This window comes from Gouania willdenowi, chromosome 16, assembly GCF_900634775.1.
Source record: "Gouania willdenowi chromosome 16, fGouWil2.1, whole genome shotgun sequence".
NCBI classification, from domain to species: domain Eukaryota; kingdom Metazoa; phylum Chordata; class Actinopteri; order Blenniiformes; family Gobiesocidae; genus Gouania; species Gouania willdenowi.
In genome coordinates this window covers 26,056,755-26,075,452 of record NC_041059.1, presented here as the reverse complement: position 1 = coordinate 26,075,452, position 18,698 = coordinate 26,056,755, and the positions used below count along the sequence as shown (strand labels likewise).

At 37.7% G+C, this 18,698-nt stretch overlaps 1 protein-coding gene and 1 long non-coding RNA gene across 4 annotated transcripts in view; one reads left to right on the top strand and one right to left on the bottom strand.

Annotated features, from left to right (window-relative positions):
• Positions 1-6,113, bottom strand: part of LOC114477509 (activating transcription factor 7-interacting protein 1-like) — a 39,077-nt gene extending 32,964 nt beyond the window's left edge. Inside the window, exons 1-5 of one of the 3 annotated variants that reach the window (XR_003675716.1) lie at positions 5,646-6,111; positions 3,407-3,458; positions 3,249-3,333; positions 3,006-3,162; positions 2,763-2,919 (exon numbers count right to left, since the gene is read on the bottom strand). The gene's annotated coding sequence lies outside the window, so the exon portion shown is untranslated. Of the gene's footprint in view, positions 1-2,762; positions 2,920-3,005; positions 3,163-3,248; positions 5,143-5,645 lie in introns of all 3 variants that reach the window. The other 2 variants (XR_003675712.1, XR_003675713.1) reach the window with 2 other exon arrangements.
• Positions 6,114-8,400: 2,287 nt separating this feature from the next.
• LOC114477514 (uncharacterized) lies at positions 8,401-13,108 on the top strand. Its single transcript, XR_003675720.1, has 4 exons — positions 8,401-8,542; positions 8,919-9,011; positions 12,275-12,445; positions 12,837-13,108. It is a non-coding gene; the product is annotated as an uncharacterized LOC114477514 (long non-coding RNA).
• The last annotated feature ends 5,590 nt before the right edge of the window (positions 13,109-18,698 follow it).

Below are 18,698 nucleotides of genomic sequence, written 5' to 3'. Positions count from 1 at the left end.
GAGATGTTTATTGAATACATACCTCTGACGTTCTAGAAATAATAATAATTGCTTCAAGTTAGGCAAAAAAACAGATTTGGAATGTATGCATAATAATGTTAGATCACTTTGTTTTCATTATTAAAACCTTAGATTAAGCTAATCTTTCTGTGTCAGAAAAATGATTCTAAATGTCATATTACATAAATAATGTCTATGTGTGAGCTAACTCAGTCTGTAAGAAGAACTGATGAAGAAACATCCTGTGATGAAGATGAGCTCAGGTTCTAATGGAAAGTTAGTTTATTAAGCACACAAAGCATTTCACCAAGTTCAAGTTTTTATGATTTTATTTAATATAGTTTAAATCAAAGCAGTCCATGTAGACTAGACTACTGCTGTCTCATTCTCTGCTGTGGTGACAAACATCTGGGACCATCTGATCTCTGCAATCACACAAGACATTTTACACATGTGTACAAAATAACCTCTATTTTTATATTTGGCATTTTGATATTAAACATTCAACTTCAATTCAATTCAACTTTATTCATATAGAGCAAAATACAACAAAGTCATCTCAAAATGCTGAACAAAATATAAAGTCCATAGTAAAAAAGAAGAAAGAACCCAACAAGATCCACATGAACATCCACATGATTTCAAGGAGGATCTAACAAACATATTTGCTTCAACTGAAAACATTTATAAAACTCTAAAAAATACTAACAATGTAGTAAGAAAATAATATTGAGAAGAACTGTTCCATGTTGTATTGACACAAGCATGTTTTAAAGATGGTGTTTCATTCCTGAATGGATGCCAGGGATTATTAAAAAGCATATTGAAGCACTAATACTGTGATCATCATTAGACTGGAATGGGATCATCATTACACAGCAGCTGCTATAATAGGACAATAGGGGATGATGTTGCAACATTTACATACAAGAGGATAATGATTGATTTTGTCAGGAGACAATGGTCAAAATATTAACAGATTATCTATTGTTTTCTTTTTTTATGAACATATAGAGTGCAGACAACATTGCATTAAACGTAAAATAGATGTCAGAAACAGTCAGAGACATGCTAAAGAAGTGTATGCCTCTCCACTCAGTCTGAAGTTACAGATGTGGAGACAGATGTTGCATTTCATACAAAAGGAAATGGTTCCCTCTACTGGGGACAACTGAACATTCAACATAGAATACAGCATGAAATACTAAAGTTCCTAAAAAATAAAAACTGCCATCATTTCAGTGGTTTTTACAATGTGTTCAGGATACCTGCTCTCTCTCTCTCTCTCTCATTTCAATTAAAAACAGCTTTATTTGTATGACAAACATGTTTACATCGCCAACAATGTGTTATAGAACAATGTGTACATTTGTTTTTGGAGTCAGTTTGTGTATTTGTGTTTTTGTTTCATATATAGTATAATCTTCTCTCATTTTGTGTGTTTTTCTGTTAGTGTATTTTTGTAGTCATCTGTCATTTTAGCTGTTTTTGGAGCCTTTTTGTGTGTTTACTTTGATGGAACCTGGTTTAGTCACGTTGTCCTTTTCCATTTCATCAAATATTATGCGCAGAAACTTATTTTCATGATCTATGTCAATATTTACACCATCTATCAATAACTGTGCAGGAGCATTGTTTTTGCAAATACCAAACAAAATTAATTTAGTTTTTAGTAAGACCTACTTAAATTCAGTGATAATTTGTTCCTATTAAACCACTTGGTGTAAAAAAAAAAAAAAAAAAAAAAAAATTGGCTCAATTTAAGCAAAACATAAATGAATTAATATTTTTATTTATTTTTTTTTAATCTGCATTCAGACATCAACACTCTCCAAAAAAACAGATTTGGAATGTATGCATAATAATGTTAGATCACTCTGTTTTCATTATTAAAACCTTAGATTAAGCTAATCTTTCTGTGTCAGAAAAATGATTCTAAATGCCATATTACATAAATAATGTCTATGTGTGAGCTAACTCAGTCTGTAAGAAGAACTGATGAAGAAACATCCTGTGATGAAGATGAGCTCAGGTTCTAATGGAAAGTTAGTTTATTAAGCACACAAAGCATTTCACCAAGTTCAAGTTTTTATGATTTTATTTAATATAGTTTATATCAAAGCAGTCCATGTAGACTAGACTACTGCTGTCTCATTCTCTGCTGTGGTGACAAACATCTGGGACCGTCTGATCTCTGCAATCACACAAGACATTTTACACGTGTACAAAATAACCTCTATTTTTATATTTGGCATTTTGATATTAAACATTCAACTTCAATTCAATTCAACTTTATTTATACAGAGCAAAATATAACGAAGTCATCTCAAAGCGCTATAAAAAATATAAAAGCGATAGTAAAAAAGAAGAAAGAACCCAACAAGATCCACATGAACAAGCATTTAGCGACAGTGGGAAGAAAAAACTCCCTCTTTTTTATAGGAAGAAATCTCCAGCGGAACCAGGTTCAGAGGTGGCAGCCATCCGCTTCAACTGGTTGGGGTTAGTGAACAGAGGGACAAACAGAATAGGATAGAAGAATAGTCCATCCATGTGTCCTAGACTAGTTGAGCCGTGAGCCATCGATCAGGAACCGCCATCTCCAGCATCAAGACACCTGAAACAGAAAAGAGAGTGGAGGGTGAGGAGAAGGCACAGACTGCAGGAAAAAAAATAAAAAATAAAAAATAATATATGTATATATATTAAAAAAAAATCCATGTGTTTATTGTCTTTCTGTGTAAATGGGAGGTTTTGCTTACATTGTTTTAGTGAATAGAAGTCTTTCTGTCCTCTGATGTCTCCTCCTGAGGCTGAGTGTGGGACACTTCAGTGGGCTGTTGTGGATGCTGGTGCTCTCATCCTCCATCGTTCTTCTTCTACACCTCCATCAGTAGATGCTGGCACTCCTGTCTGACACTTTACAGGCATTATTTTACAGTAACGTCCATTTTTACAATAAACGTGTTCAGTGTCTTTCTGTGTAAATAAGAGGCTTTGCTTACATTGTTTTAGTTAATAAAAGTCTTTCTGTCCTCTGATGTCTCCTCCTGAGGCTGAGTGTGGGACACTTCAGTGGGCTGTTGTGGATGCTGGTGCTCTCATCCTCCATCGTTCTTCTTCTACACCTCCATCAGTAGATGCTGGCACTCCTGTCTGACACTTTACAGGCATTATTTTAAAGTAACGTCCATTTTTACAATAAACGTGTTCAGTGTCTTTCTGTGTAAATGGGAGGCTTTGCTTACATTGATAGAAGTCTTTCTTCATCTCCGTCCTCTGTTGATGTCTCCTCCTGTCCTCCATCTTTTCTTCCCTCGTTCATCTCACATGCTGGGAATAAAAAGTTTATCTCTAACTCTTAACAACCTAACTTAACCTAACATACTCATAACCTTAACCCAACTCATCAGCGTTCCACGTCCAAGTGCAGATCCACACCTTCACTGTCAGGGTCACTGTAAACAAAGAACTCAGAAATATTACAAGCAAACATGTCAAACTCAGCTGCCTCTATTAGGACAGGAAGTTAGGCCCACTGTGGGTCCGAACCCGGGGGGTCGGTCCACACTGGGTCCAAACTCAGGGGGTCGGCCAACTCTGAGTCTAAACCCAGAAGGTCGGCCAACTCTGAGTCTAAACCCAGAAGGTCGGCCCACTATGGGTCCGAACCCAGGGGGTCGGTCCACACTGGGTCCAAACTCAGGGGGTCGGCCAACTCTGGGTCTAAACCCAGAAGGTCGGCCAACTCTGAGTCTAAACCCAGGAGGTCGTCCCACTCTGGGTCCGAACCCGGGGGGTCGGCCCACTCTGAGTCTAAACCCAGGGGGTCGGCCCACTCTGGGTCCGAACCCGGGGGGTCGGTCCACACTGGGTCCAAACTCAGGGGGTCGGCCAACTCTGAGTCTAAACCCAGAAGGTCGGCCCACTCTGGGTCCGAACCCGGGGGGTCGGTCCACACTGGGTCCAAACTCAGGGGGTCGGCCAACTCTGAGTCTAAACCCAGAAGGTCGGCCAACTCTGAGTCTAAACCCAGAAGGTCGGCCCACTATGGGTCCGAACCCAGGGGGTCGGTCCACACTGGGTCCAAACTCAGGGGGTCGGCCAACTCTGGGTCTAAACCCAGAAGGTCGGCCAACTCTGAGTCTAAACCCAGGAGGTCGTCCCACTCTGGGTCCGAACCCGGGGGGTCGGCCCACTCTGAGTCTAAACCCGGGGGGTCGGCCCACTCTGAGTCTAAACCCAGGGGGTCGGCCCACTCTGGGTCCGAACCCGGGGGGTCGGTCCACACTGGGTCCAAACTCAGGGGGTCGGCCAACTCTGAGTCTAAACCCAGAAGGTCGGCCCACTCTGGGTCCGAACCCGGGGGGTCGGTCCACACTGGGTCCAAACTCAGGGGGTCGGCCAACTCTGAGTCTAAACCCAGAAGGTCGGCCAACTCTGAGTCTAAACCCAGAAGGTCGGCCAACTCTGAGTCTAAACCCAGAAGGTCGGCCCACTCTGGGTCCGAACCCGGGGGGTCGGTCCACACTGGGTCCAAACTCAGGGGGTCGGCCAACTCTGAGTCTAAACCCAGAAGGTCGGCCAACTCTGAGTCTAAACCCAGAAGGTCGGCCCACTATGGGTCCGAACCCGGGGGGTCGGACCACACTGGGTCCAAACTCAGGGGGTCGGCCAACTCTGAGTCTAAACCCAGAAGGTCGGCCCACTCTGGGTCTAAACCCAGAGGGTCAGCCCACTCTGGGTCCAAACCCGGGGGGTCGGTCCACACTGGGTCCAAACTCAGGGGGTCGGCCAACTCTGGGTCTAAACCCAGAAGGTCGGCCAACTCTGAGTCTAAACCCAGGGGGTCGGCCCACTCTGGGTCCGAACCCGGGGGGTCGGCCCACTCTGAGTCTAAACCCAGGGGGTCGGCCCACTCTGGGTCCGAACCCGGGGGGTCGGTCCACACTGGGTCCAAACTCAGGGGGTCGGCCAACTCTGAGTCTAAACCCAGAAGGTCGGCCCACTCTGGGTCCAAACCCGGGGGGTCGGTCCACACTGGGTCCAAACTCAGGGGGTCGGCCCAGTCCAGGGCCGAAGCCGAAGCCTCGACCCAGGCTGGAACCGAACCCCCAGGTGAGGACCACTCATGGACTAAATCTGAAATAAAGAAAAGAGAAAAAATTGGTTAATAAACAGTGATATTTCAAGATTTGTGATTGGTGGCCACCTGCCTGGCTGGTCTCACGGGTACGGGGCTGCACTATGGTTCACAATAGTAAGAAAAAAAATTATTGGATGTTTTGATTTTTGCTAGAAAATGTTAAAAATGGACCGAAAATAATGCAGGAAATAAAATACACATTTCCATCAAAGCTACCTCAGAACAGGACTTAAGTAAATAGTAAATAAAACTCTGTAAAACAGTCTCAGCAGCCCAAACGCTCACTACAAGTATCACATCAGAGTCAAATTATCACAGAAACAAACGTTAAACACATGAAAAATGGAAACTATCAACCATTTTCTGTAGGTCTTTAATATAAATATAAACGCCTTAAACCTGATTCAGACCTAGAATAATGACTATTTTAAATCATAACACGTTTGATGCTTAAATAATTAAAGTATGAATATCAGATAATAATAAAAACATGTCTTACCTTGGGCCATGCGCGGGGCCATGGTCACCTACTGGTCTAACGTCTTCTTCTCCTCCTGGTCTAACGTCTTCTTCTGGTCCTGGTATAAAGTATTTCTCTGGTCCTGGTCTCAAGTCTTCCTCTGGTCTGGTACAAGTCTCGTAAAGACTTTCTGTGTGTTTTGTAAATGTTTCTCAGCTCAAAGTTGCTCACAGCTCTCCTCTCTCGTCTCGCTGCTCACAGTGAACGTTGGACGTTAACAGGTGACTTTAAAAGTCGCAACCTCCTCGTTGCCATGGCTCTGACGTCAGTTCACGGACACGCGTACAAAACTGAACAAGTTACACGGCCCATTTTTTTTATTTTTTATTTGTGAGCATTATTGTGGGATATTTAAACATTTTATGACCTATAAAAATAAAATATTTACATGGGGTGACTATACGTTTGTTTTACCAGCTCATTACCACTTATAAAGTCCTGTCCGGTGCGTAATATTCTGGGTATTCCTGGTGTCCCACGGACCCTGAACGTAGCACCGAAATCACATTAGGCTGCTTTAAACTGTCATAACTCCGCCAATAATTGATCTATTGAATAAATTCTAACATTGTCTGAAAGCTAATAAATTGATCTTTACAGCCAATGTGTCATGACTTGACACCTGATTTTTATTGACACGTGTGACGAAGTCTATTAAAGAGGCCAATGATCAGAGGGGCAGATAGAGAGAGAGCAAGTAGGATGAAAAGCACCAAATAACTCCTGATTTTAATTAAATAATGTCAGCAAAAAGACCCTGTTGTACAATAAATTCTCATTGATGTTCATTGTTTACTGAGGGATTTGAGAATAAAGGAGCCATGTAGTGCAATCTCTTATTGACAACAATGCATGTTTTGTTATTGCAATTAAATAAATGATATTATTTTATTGCATAATTGTGACCATCACCAGCCCTCCCTAAGGAAGGGTAAGAAACACTTTATTAAAGGGAGAATATAAAAAGAGAGGGCAGTGTTACACCTATCTGAGGGGGAAGGGAACAGGGAAGAGGGAGTCAGGGTAGGAACATGGAAGGGGTGGTGAAGAGTCGATTGTTTTAAGGTGAGAGTGAAATGTGATGTTATAGTTGTGCATATTGTGCTTATGTTGTGTAATCAGTTAAGCCAGTCTGGTGACAAGTGTGGAGAAATTGAAGCAGGTGATTTATAGGAAGTTAATGTAAGATGAGTTCAATGTCTGGATGAATAAATGTCTTTCAGCAGCTCATTTTTACTTTGTGTACATTATTAATGTGTACTGTAAAATATGCTTGTAGTGTGTGGTCAGAGTTTTAGAACAGTGTATAAAGTTTGTTAGTTTAAAGTGTGTGTGTGTGTGTGTGTGTGTGTGTGTGTGTGTGTGTGTGTGTGTGTGTGTGTGTGTGTGTGTGTGTGTGTGTGTGTGTGTGTGTGTGTGTGTGTGTGTGTGTGTGTGTGTGGCTAAGTGCATTAAGGCTATTGAGGCATGCTACATCAGAGTGATAAGCGTTAAAGCGTAAGTAGGAATTTTTCAAAACCAACCACGGAAATAAAATACAAATCTTTTTACGCTGTCATTATCTGTCATTAACATAAATAAAGTGTCATGAAGGCTGTTATTAAGTATGTTTGCTAAATTATGACAATTTGCTAAATGATGACATCTTTGGAGCTATGTTGTCATTTTTTGGGTTAAGTGGAGGATCTAATGTGGTTTAGTAGAGTTATGGGTAACAAACAAAACCTAATGACAGCCTTCATAACACCACATTCATAATGACAGGTCTCATGTTATAATAATTACAGCATAAAATGTCTGCGTTAAGTTTAAAACTTCAAGTAAAGTGTTAACCATTATTATTTATTTGTTGCACAGGCCGGTGGCTGCACTGTAAAAAAAAGTCCGTAAAATACACAGCAAAAGACTGTCAAATTCCAACAGTAAAGTAGCGTAAAACCCAAAACGTCCTTTTACTGTAATAAATACATCGAATAACAGTTAATTGTGAAACTGGACAAAACTTCAACTTTTACTGTAATAAAATGTTGAAATGATAAAGACTTTCTGTAGAAACAAATAAACATACATACATTTTAAAAGTAAATATCGTAATGAAAAAAAATGTTTGAAAACCTTAGATTTTACGGCATTATTCGGCCAAAACTACATCTTATGGGGTTGTGCACATTAGAATTTACAATATAAATCTGTTGATTGCTAAGCAAACAAAAACCTTCATTTTTACAGAAGCAAAATGTTAAAAATAGGGTCCACTGTAAAAATACAACCAGTAAATACTATTAAAAAAGGCAAATATCAGCAGCAAAAGACAATAAAATTTTATCTTTTTTTATTTATTTATTTTTTAATTCAGATACTGATATGCACATTAATAGTTTGGTCTGCAGTATAACATTGTTAACCTTTTCATAAAAAAAAAATCAACAGCAAAAACATATGTATAAAATAAAGTTTAAGGTTGCTGAATAAAATTGATTTAAATAATCTTTTTAATTATATATTTAAAAACAACTTCATGTTCTGTTATGTCTCACGCCATATTATCAGACCACCTTAAGTGTTTTAATTTAAAGTTAAATGGGTCCTCTCAGTTAAAGGTACTCTCCAATACAGTAGGTGGCGGTAGTGCACCTGCAACACCAGGTGTCACTCGCCAAAAAACAAAACGAAGAAGAAGAAGAACACGTCATCTGAGAAAGACCAATAGCGTGGCTCGCTGCTGAGATGTGTACAGACCGCTCTTTTTACCTGGACACCTGGTGACCTCGTTAATGGACGCAGTTTTGAATTCGTACCAGCGCCATTTTAGGTGCTTGGACCACAGCATCTTTGGACTTTTTAGACATCCTGGCAGCTTTAAATGAACTCGTGAGGTGAGTACATGTGACTTCAAGTTATATCTGTCATAAAAACCCACCAGCACAGCTATGATAGATGTGTTTATTAAGTTAGCATTACTGTGGTGAGGAAAGCATTGCCCGTGATTAATTTCTGTGTTTGATATGCTTAATTTGTTAGGGATGAATTACCAAAGTACCTGAAGACATGTTAACCTGTAATTTATGTGGTAAAGTAGTTTAGTCATCATTGTAATTGTTCATTGTAAACTGCATCGGAATGAACCACATTTATTTAGGTGTAATGAAGCCGACTGCTAGCAGACATGTACCAAGTATGGCACGTTTAAGGCAAATTTTCTAATTATTTTTTCCTTTCTTTTTACAATATTACTGTTTTGTTTTTGTGAAGAGCATCAGAAGAGAGTGACAGGTGAAACAGTGTCAAGACAACAGCGAGAAAAACATGCTGAAGATATAATAAAACCTTGGTTGGAAATATTTGGTATGTACAGTATTTTACCATTTTGACTACTTGGATGGTCTAACTCTTAATGTTACTGACTGTGTATTTAGTCATTTGATTGTAATATGTAGTCTGTGCATTTTAGGCTCTGTGGTTATGTCTTAAAGGGGACATATCATGCTAAATCCACTTTTTTAGCCCTTAAATGCATTTTGATGTATATTTAGATTGTTTAGAAGTACAGAAAAGTTCAAATTAGTCTCTTCAGGTGCTCCGTTGATATCTTTTTATTCTGTTTTGGTCATATTTTTCAATCTGTTTCGATTTTTCGATTAGCTATTACGTTTTTTGAACAATAATGTCAGCGGAACTGCCAAATTAGGACATCGACTCCAGGCCCAACACTTCGAGCAATCCGCCATTTTTATTTCTCGCTTTTATTTTGTAGTCCAAGCTCCAGGATGCGGAAGTTATGAGAGGAAAAATCAAAATGTTTGGTTGTTGGATGTAGTAACCCACACGCTTCATTACACTGTCTCCCAGCATCAGAACCTTTTCAAAGTGCCTGGTTGAGTTTTATTTTTCACGGAAATGTACCCACATCTGTGGGTAAGGTCATTTTTGTGCGCGCGCAGCACTTCAAGGATGACTGCTTCTGCAACCTCCGCCAGTATAAAGAAGGATTTGCCGAAAGACTTTGTCTGATTGAGGGTTCAATTCCTTCTATCTTTGGAGACGACGAACAGAGCACTTCGGTAAGCTGTAAATAACGCTAAAAAGTGTTATAAGACGTCCCTGTCATTGTTTTGTTAGCGCTGTGTGCTCGTTTTAGATCCTTGATGATATGGCCTACGTGGTTTAATTTAAGTCTGAAGTTTTCATTAGTCATTTCATTTTGCCGTTTTTCTCTCCGAAAAGACTATTAAAATGCATTTTGTGACGTTAGCTTGGCGCTAGCGTTAGCTCGGTGCTTGTGTTAGCTCACTTGTTAGGGTTCTGCAGGTTCCTTATCTTCATTTTCATCTCGCTCCGCCGGGTCAGACTCTGGCTCAAACATGTAAGGCTGGATGGACAAGTATTCCGTTGTTGACATTGTGTAAATAACGTGTGAATAAACTTTTTCTGCGCCGCTACATGGCCATATCTCTTCTATCAAACTACAAAAATGGTCGAGCAGGGTGGAGTTAAACCTGGAGAGGGGGCGGGGTATGAAGTGTCTCATTTGCATTTAAAGAGACCGCACCAAAATGAGTTGCTCTTAGAAGCACATCAGAAAAGGGGTCTGGGGAGCTATAATAATGAGGAATTCAGACCCAAGCAGTGCAGTTCCGCTTTATATCGACCACAACTGTATGATTTATATCTAAAAAGGAAGGATTTAAAACCATGATATGTCCCCTTTAAACTGCTGTATTTTTCAATAGATTCACAGGCTGCAAGGATTTTTGCTCATTTATCTAAAATCCAAATTAAGTATACATTAGAAATCTTCACCATTTTCTAGCTTGGTTGTGTGCCCCCAAAAATCTAGAATTGGGTCACTGCCAAAGTAAAGTTGAGAAAAAAAATTCAACTATTCATTTCATACATACAAGGTTCGAGGTTACTTTATTTGTAGCATTAGGTAGATTTTTAGTTTTACCCTTTTGACACTTGCCTAACTGTTACACCGTAGTTTAAATCAAATTGTTGAAAAACATTCAGCTAAAATTACCACAACCAACTAATGTATCTTTGGTTCAATGTTTTATTATAATACATTTAAGCACATTTTTTAAATTAACTTATACCAGGAAGTAAAAAAAACAAAAACATTTAAGTAGTTTGGATAAACCTCAGCCCAAAGCAAACAACTACTTATGTCATTGTATAAAACTTAACGTCTAAATAATGATACTTGAGAAGTAATTTAGCCTATTACTGAACCGATACATCGGCCGATTTTTGCGTTTTTTACGTGTATCGACATTGGCCGATGTTGGCTGCTGCGTTCGCCGATCCGTATTATTTACAGAGAGCAGAAATTATTTTTACTTCTTGTTCTACATCGTCTGTTTTTATTATTTGTTAAATATTTTTTACTTGGTGTCGTTCTAACTCACCTTTGTTAATGTTATGGCAATTTTTATATTCATCATCATATCGTCAAATGTATGTTCATGTGTACAATTTGTCAGGTTTTAATACATGATGACTCCATTACTCTTTGCACTTTTGAACAGCTGAATCATGTTAGATTAAACAGTACAGATCGTATTGTACTCAGTGCAACACAGAGTCTCTGCTGAAGGCCAAAACTCAAACTCACATGCAGATATACACGAACACACACACTATCAGGGATAGAGAAGAGTGGCGCCCAATCTTCCTCATAATATACACATCTTCATCATCCTCAAATGTTTCCACTGTTGGGAATCTGACTCCCCCTTCTCCTTACCTCAGGGTGGAACTTCTTATGTTATCTGTATAAAAGCTTAAGCTGTGAAACTGTTTGACAGAGCGGGTCTCTGTCTTCGGATCGCCTGGCCGGGCGGTCACCAATTTTTGTCCATCTTTGTACTCTTTTTTACTTAGTTTTATAATAAACCTTTTTTATAAAATCATCAATGCCTCGCCTGGACTCCATCACTCAACCAGAGCAATAAATCATGTCTCCAAATGAGGTCAACCGTAAATTTGCCGTGACATTAATTTCAATAAATTTTCTTTTTTTTAATTGAGACTCATACCATTTGTTATCATCGTTGTGTAGTTTTTATGATGTAAATTGAGGGAGCAAAAGTAGTATCGGCTTCAAATATCGGCTCAAGAAAATCAGCCGTCTGTATCGGTCATCGGCTAAGGCTGATGGAAAAAAAATCTGTATCGGCCCTAAAAACCGATATCGGTCTATCCCTAGTATGGAATAGGGATTTACATCATGAAAATTACACAATGATGATCACAAATGGTACGAGTCTCAATTTTAAAAGAACAAACGTTTATTGAAATTAATAAAGGTCAGGTAGAACGACAAGTAAAAAATATTTAACAAATATTAAAAACAGGTGACGTAGAACAAGATGAAGTAAAAAATATTTCTGCTCTTTGTATATAATGCGGATCGGCGAACGCACCAGCCCACATCGGCCAATAATATCAGCTGGCCGATGTATTGGTCATCACTCATATGGAAAGCAGCACAAACTTGCACAGTGTCAATATTGGGAAACTTGTTTTGCACTTATTTTATTTTAATTTCTTGTCATTGTTATTATTTATGGTGTATGCCCTTTTTGTTGTTTTCTTTCTGAATGCAGAAGGGATCTAACCAGTCCACAATCAAAGCTTCATTGCCAACGTTGCTGTGAGTCTTCTGGCAGAAATGATGACACCTGTATGAATTCTTTGGTTTCCCTAAACATCACAGCCTGTCTGTACGAGGCTCTCACCATCTTCAATTAAGTCTGCACCTAAAGATTCAATAAGAGGTACGCAAGGGTATTGATCAATTTAACTAAAGAAAGATGGACAGAAAACACAAATCTTAATCAGTCTAGGTCAGGTTCATTGTCCAGGTGAGTAGTTTCATACAATGAAGGAAACTGACACTATAAAATAAGTCACCGTCACATTGAGTCATTAACTTCAAGTTCTATAATAAATCAATGGGAAACTTAAATACACTGTAACACAAATAATGATTATAATTAGGGCTGTGCTGTGTATCACTTTTACATAAATAGATTTAAGAACTGCAAACTTACTACTTAAATAATTTATCATTGGACCTGTTTTTGACAACAGGTTTTGTTCATTACTGTACATTTTGCTCAAGCACTGATCAAACTTTTGAAACTTTGTGTCCATGTTTTTCTACAGAGGAGATCCTGCCAGTCCATAGTGAACTCCTGATGGACATCTCAGTACTCCAGCAGAGCTTCTATCTTCAACATCATGTGCATTAGAAACTCCACTACACGTTTGAGTGTTTTCCTTAACCAAGGCAGGACCCAGTGACTCATTACTCTTGATCGGTCAGGGGCAAGTGACTTTTTGTTTTATGCTTATTCATTCCTTCATGGATTACCAGCCATATAAATATGGACACATGCTGTATACTCAAGATCTATGCTGCTTTGCGAGTATAGAAACACAACACATGACCTGTTCAGTCTGTTTTATAGATGAAATGTCAATTTTCTTATTGTTTATTAGTAATATTCACTACCTTGGTTATATATGAGAATCTTTAGATTGTTCTAGATTTAGTGGTTGCTATTGTAAAATGTACGCTAAATCCATTTATGTTCCTCATGTATTATACTGTATTTTTTAACGGTAAAATACTGGCAACCACAGCTGCCAGTATTTTACCGTAAATTTGACAATTTTTTTCTCACAGTGTGGGGATCACTGATCTAAGAACTTGTAAACACCAAGGACCTTTTGTTTTATGAAATGACATGTTTTCTTCAAGTACATGGACAATGTACAAGTCCATCCACAAGACTGGAACACATTCAGTTCATTAGAAAACTATGAAATGACTGAATAACTTGTATATTATATTCATTCATTACATACAGACTAATATATTTCAAATGTTTATTTCTTTTAATTTTGATGATTATAATTGACAACTAACAAAAATCCCAAATTCAGATTCTCAGAAAATTAGAATATCACTTAAGACCGATACTGAAAAGTATGAACATGAATAGTAGTGGCCTTCAGCTCTTCTGCATTGTTGGTCTGACGTCTCACATCTTCCTCTTCACAATCCCCCATAGATTTTCTATTGGGTAAAATTCAGGTGAGTTTGCTGACCAATCAAAAACAGGAATACCATGGTCCTTAAACCAGGTACTGGTAGCTTTGGCACTGTGTGCAGGTGCCAAGTCCAGTTGGAAAATGAAATCTGCATCTCCATAAAGTTGGTCAGCAGCAGGAAGCATAAAGTGCTCTAAATCTTCCTGGTAAACAGCTGCGTTGACCTTGGACCTAAGGAAACACAGTGGAACAACACCAGCACATGGCATGTCACCCCAAACCATCACTGACTGTGGAAACCTTACACTCGACCTCCAGCAACATGGATTCTGTGCCTCTCCTCTCTTCCTCCAGACTCTGGGACCTTGATTTCCAAAGGACATGCAAAATGCAGTCCAGACCTTTTTGTCTTTAGCCCAGGTGAGACGCTTCTGACGCTGTCTCTTGTTCAAGAGTGGTTTGACACATGGAATGTAACAGCTGAAACTCATGTCTTGCATACGTCTGTGTGTGGTGGTTCTTGAAGCACTGACTCCAGCTGCAGTCCACTCTTAGTGAATCTCCCCCACATTTGTGATGGGTTTTGTTTCACAATCCTCTCCAGGGCCTGGTTATCTCTATTGTTTGTACACTTTTTTCTACCACATCTTTTCCTTCCCTTGGCCTCTCTATTAATGTGCTTGGACACAGAGCTCTGTGAACAGACAGCCTCTTTAGCCATGACCTTTTGTGTCTTGCCCTCCTTGAACAAGGTGTCAATGGTGGTCTTTTGGACAAACTGTCAGGTCAGCAGTCTTCTCCATGATTGTGTAGCCCAGAGTCGTATAGAGAGAGAGTTGCGACAACAAAGTCCAAAATGCTTGACTGTCACGTGATTCATGTAAGACTGAATTTGTTCCCGGAAGTTAGTGGTGGGCCATTCAAATCCATTGATTCCTTGTGACATAACTTGGATTTTTGGTAATTTGTCATCAATAACTGCATTGATTGACGATCATTATACAGTACGTAGTCATATGTATGTGTATATACAATATGTTTAGGTAGTTTCACAATTTTTTTTTCCAAACATAAATTTGTATTAATAATAGTGTAAACAGCTTATCTGCTTTTTTTGACGGAGTTAAGGCCAACATTAATTTGGTTAAAAAATGTGTTAATATGTTTTGTATACAGGATGTATTGCTATCACATCCAGACAGGACACATTGAAAACATATTTATTGTGTTCATACATATATAAAAATAGACATTTGATTTTTTACTATGCGCTTATGTACCAAGATAAATTCATTAAATAAATGCCTGACAAAGTCAGAAACATTAATAACTCATACAGTTTGCTGTGCTGTATGATAATGCTCCACTTGTTCCGAAAAAGGAGTGAAAATGTTTGGCTTCCCAACCGAACCAGAGAGGAGAAAAATAGTTATGCAGAGTCAGCAAGAGCAAATTAAAAGAAAAAAAGTATTATAATAAAAAATCTGTAAGCGATCATATTTAAACACTTAGCTTATTAAGCTTATTTGATAAAAAGATATGTAGCCTATGTGGGTATAAAACTGTGCTAAGTAAATGCTGTGTATCTGCTAATGATCTCTTAATTTTCTAATCTCTTGATTTTTTTTTTTTAACATGAAAACAACAGCAGTGTATCTCACAATTTAAAAAAGTGATAATAATAGTAATAAAAAATGAAAATACAAAAAAAATAAAAATGTAGTAGTTTAGCAGGAGATAATCCACTAACATGCTTTAATGCAGGGGTTCTCAACTGGTCTCATCCTGGGACCCACATATTACCACGCTCATTAAATTGTGACCCAGTTTTTTTTAGAATTCAACCAAAAATTAATTTTTTTTCAACTAGGCTGTTGAAAACACACGTATATAATCTTTTTTAAAACATAAATCTCTGTATTTTCCTGTGTAACATGCATTTCACAGCATGCCTGTCAAAAGTAAAGTTTATTTCAAAATAAAAGACAAGTCCAACATGTGAGATATTAAGTATGAATTTATTTTTGACCAGCTGTCTGTGACCCAACCAGTACAGGTCTGTGACCCACTTTTGGGTCCCGACCCACCAGTTGAGAATCACTGCTTTAATTCACACATTAATGTGTTTAGAAATGCTGATAATATAACATCTTCCTGTTCAAAAGTGCATCACAAACCGTCTAATCAGCTCTATCTCCATTGGCTACAATAATAAACTGATCACTTCCAGGAACTATTGTGAGGCTCCATGAGCCTCCATTGCTGGAAAAAACCGAACCATTGGCGTGAACGGAGTTGTCACAACTCTCTCTCTATACGGCTCTGGTGTAGCTTACAGAACTAGACTGGAGACCATTTAAAGGCCTTTGCAGGTGTTTTTAGTTCATTAGCTGATTAGAGTGGGGCACCAGGTGTCTTCAGCTCAGGTCTTAACCAGAACAAAGAGGTCAGAACACATTACTCCAGTTTTAAAGTCTTTCCACTGGCTCCCAGTCAGCCTCAGAATAGACTTTAAAGTTCTGCTGCTGGTGTATAAATCTGTGAATGGGTTTGGTCCAGAATACATCAGTGACATGTTAGTCAGGTATGAACCCAGCAGGTCTCTCAGATCTATGGACACAGGTCAGATAGTGGAGCCCAGAGCTCACAGTAAACATGGTGATGCTGCTTTTAGTTGTTATGCTGCAAAGAAGTGGAACAAACTGCCTGCAGAGCTGAAGTCAGTATCTAATGTGAACATTTTTAAATCAAAGTTAAAGTTTTTTCTCTACTGTGTATGATTGAGAGAAAGATTTTGGTCATGTTGTTGATGTAATGTGTTTGTTGATGATTTTAATTGATTTTACTGATGATTTTAATTGATTTTACTGATGATTTTAATTGATTTTTACTGATGATTTTAATTGATTTTACTGATGATTTTAAATGTTCTTATTGATTTTAAACAATTGAATGTTTTATCATGTAAAGCACATTGAGTTGTCTTGTGTATGAAATGCATTATACAATTAAATTTGCCTTGCCTTCAATATTAAACCTCTCCACAATATTCTAATTGTCTGAGATACTCAATTTTGGGTTTTCATTTGTTGTCAGTTATAATCATCAACATTAAAAAAAATAAATACTTGAAATGTGTCAGTCTGTGTGAAATGAAAGTATACATTATACAAGGTTCACTTTTTGAATGGAATTACTGAAATAAATCAACTTTTTCATGATATTCTAATTCTATGACCAGCAACTCTATGTATCTATTTATTTTTTTAGTTATGAAGAGAATGTAATTTGGTTTTTTTTCTTTATTTAATTTGAAAAAAAAAAAAAAAAAACTTTACAGAAGATCACTACTTACCTACTGTAATACATATTTGTATTACAAAGCATATTGAAGAAAACCTTGAGTACCAAGTGTTCTCTGGAAATCAAAATATGATCAGCCTAACATCAGGGAAACACTGCATTGACTTTAGTTTGTGGAAAATAGTGAATTCTTTGTCCTGCTGCTGTGGTGTTTGAATATTGAAATGAAAATTGGAAATTCCACAGCATTTTAGAGCATTTTTAACATTTTATGATAGAGTGGTTATGGCTTGTGCCTCACAACAAGAAGCTCTATGTGCTGGGTTAAAAAGAGTCAGAGTTTTCAACACCTGCACCTCTACTGGTGCACGTTCTACTGGAATTAATATACAGTAAGCAGAGGTGAAAGTAATGGATTACAATTACTCATGTTACTGTAATTGAGTTGCTTTTATGGGTATTTATACTTTTGTGATTATGTTTCTAAATCTGTTTATAAGTACATTTTCAAAGAAGTAAAGCTATTCATTACATTTCTACACCCAACTGTTACGACCAGCCACTTTCTTCAGTGCAAGTTAAAGTTTCTACCTATTGTTGTTTTATGTTGTTACCCACATGGCACATTTGGTATGACACTGTTTTACAGTTCATAATTGTAGCTATACTTAGAGCCTGATACATTTTTATTCTTTAAACTTGTATTCATTGGTTTTATTTTATTTCATTTTGACTCTTATTTTATGCAGATGTCTTTGTAGAAAGATAAATCAAGTTGTAATTGTGCAAGATTTAGTTCCCTTTTTTTTTAAAGTTTATTCATGAGATGTTTATTGAATACATACCTCTGACGTTCTAGAAATAATAATTGCTTCAAGTTAGGCAAAAAAACAGATTTGGAATGTATGCATAATAATGTTAGATCACTTTGTTTTCATTATTAAAACCTTAGATTAAGCTAATCTTTCTGTGTCAGAAAAATGATTCTAAATGTCATATTACATAAATAATGTCTATGTGTGAGCTAACTCAGTCTGTTAGAAGAACTGATGAAGAAACATCCTGTGATGAAGATGAGCTCAGGTTCTAATGGAAAGTTAGTTTATTAAGCACACAAAGCATTTCACCAAGTTCAAGTTTTTATGATTTTATTTAATATAGTTTAAATCAAAGCAGTCCATGTAGACTAGACTACTGCTGTCTCATTCTCTGCTGTGGTGACAAACATCTGGGACCATCTGATCTCTGCAATCACACAAGACATTTTACACATGTGTACAAAATAACCTCTATTTTTATATTTGGCATTTTGATATTAAACATTCAACTTCAATTCAATTCAACTTTATTCATATAGAGCAAAATACAACAAAGTCATCTCAAAATGCTGAACAAAATATAAAGTCCATAGTAAAAAAGAAGAAAGAACCCAACAAGATCCACATGAACATCCACATGATTTCAAGGAGGATCTAACAAACATATTTGCTTCAACTGAAAACATTTATAAAACTCTAAAAAATACTAACAATGTAGTAAGAAAATAATATTGAGAAGAACTGTTCCATGTTGTATTGACACAAGCATGTTTTAAAGATGGTGTTTCATTCCTGAATGGATGCCAGGGATTATTAAAAAGCATATTGAAGCACTAATACTGTGATCATC